Below are 1,790 nucleotides of genomic sequence, written 5' to 3' on the forward strand. Positions count from 1 at the left end.
TGCTATGTTACCCAGACTGGTCTCAAACTCCTGTCATCAAGTGATCCTTCTGCCTCTGCCTCCCAAAATGCTGGGATTACAGGCATGAGCCACCATGCTTGCCCTGAAGATATTCTTAATGGTCCATCACAAAATGAAGTAATGGGAGAACCACGGTTGGTGGAATACAAACTCAGTTTATATAAATAAACTGAAACAATATAAATAAATATCTTATACTGTACTCAATTGGAAGTGTTGCCATAGAAATCAATTACAAATGTTTATCCTGAAAGATGCTACTATAATATTTACAAACTCAAATACTGATAATGGTTGTTCAAAGTTCAATTTATGGAATACCAGGAAGATAGGTTGAATTGGAACCTGTGGACCATTTTATAATATTCATGAGCAATAATTTTTAAAGACATAGAAGGCTATTGTTTTAATAGAAATTAGAAGCTTTAAAATCATCTCCCTTTAGCACTTTCAATAATCACATGGCCATAAACCAAAGACCCAAATAATTTCAAATGATCACTGATACTACTTGGGCAAAAATATTCATGTGTCAATACTTTTAATGCTGTGTACATCAAATTATAGGAAAAAGGTGACTATAAACAAGATGCAGCCCCTCTATTTTCAGGAAAGGCACACTGTATTACAATAAACTGAATTTATATTCCACCAACTGTGGTTCTCCCATTACTTCATTTTGTGATGGACCATTAAGAATATCTTCAGGGCAAACATGGTGGCCCATGCCTATAATTTCAGCATTTTAGGAGGCAGAGGCAGGAGTACTACTTGAGGGCAGGAGTTTGAGACCAGCCTGGGCAACACAGCAAGACCCTGTTTCTACAAAAAAAAATAGAAAAATTAGTTGGGCATGGTGATATATGCCTGTAGTCCTACCCACTCAGGAGGCTGAGGGTGGAGGATTGCTTGAGCCCAGGAGTTGGAGGTTACAGTGAGCTATGAGCATTCCATTGGACTCAAGCCTGGGTGACAGAGTAAGACCCTGTCTCAAAAAAAAAAAAAAATACCTTCAAGTCCAGTAGTCTCAACATTTTCCCTCAAAATATACAGTGAAAGAAATGGAAGATGCTGATCCTGTTGCATTGCCTTAAATTCCATTTGTAATTTTAGTGGAGCAAATAGACCCTGCATGTTCCTTGGTATGAAAAAAAAATTCATTTTATCATGATTAAGCTTGAAATTTTTTCTGATAATTCAAGAAGATAACTAGGCAAAATTTACTTTACACACAAGAAAAACATTTCTGAAGAAGTTCAGCACTTTCAAAAGGTCCACTTGCTGAAAGTTCAGCAACTGAAATAGCTGATATCCAAGACCTCTGGCATTCATCTTCAGCTGCTCTGAAAACAGCCTCTAAGCGTATTATTGTCAGCCAACTGTAAAATTACACTTTTGGATTGTCCATTGCAAGTGTATATGCTAAGAGAAGAGAGAAGATAGAATTATATAATATGCTCAATTAAAACCAAACAAGGCATAAACAGAGTAAAAGACAATGAAGACAAAACAGGCTGCGTGTGGTGGCTCATGACTATAATCGCAGCACTTTGGGAGGCCAAGACAGGAGGATAGCTTGAGGCCAGGAGTTCAAGACCAGCCTGGATGACATAGCAAGAATCCATCTCAATAAACAAGAATATATAACTATACTTAATATATATGCACCCAACTTAGGTGCACCCAGATTCATAAAGCAAACCCTACTTGATCTAAACCAAATGATAAACACCAACACTATAATAGCCGGAGACTTCAACACCCCACTG

At 37.5% G+C, this 1,790-nt stretch overlaps 1 pseudogene; it reads right to left on the bottom strand.

Annotated features, from left to right (window-relative positions):
* Positions 1 to 582: 582 nt before the first annotated feature.
* On the bottom strand, positions 583 to 1,353 carry LOC138378654 (proteasome maturation protein-like; annotated as a pseudogene).
* Between the last annotated feature and the right edge of the window lie 437 nt (positions 1,354 to 1,790).

Source organism: Eulemur rufifrons, chromosome 30 (genome assembly GCF_041146395.1).
Source record: "Eulemur rufifrons isolate Redbay chromosome 30, OSU_ERuf_1, whole genome shotgun sequence".
Classification (NCBI taxonomy): domain Eukaryota; kingdom Metazoa; phylum Chordata; class Mammalia; order Primates; family Lemuridae; genus Eulemur; species Eulemur rufifrons.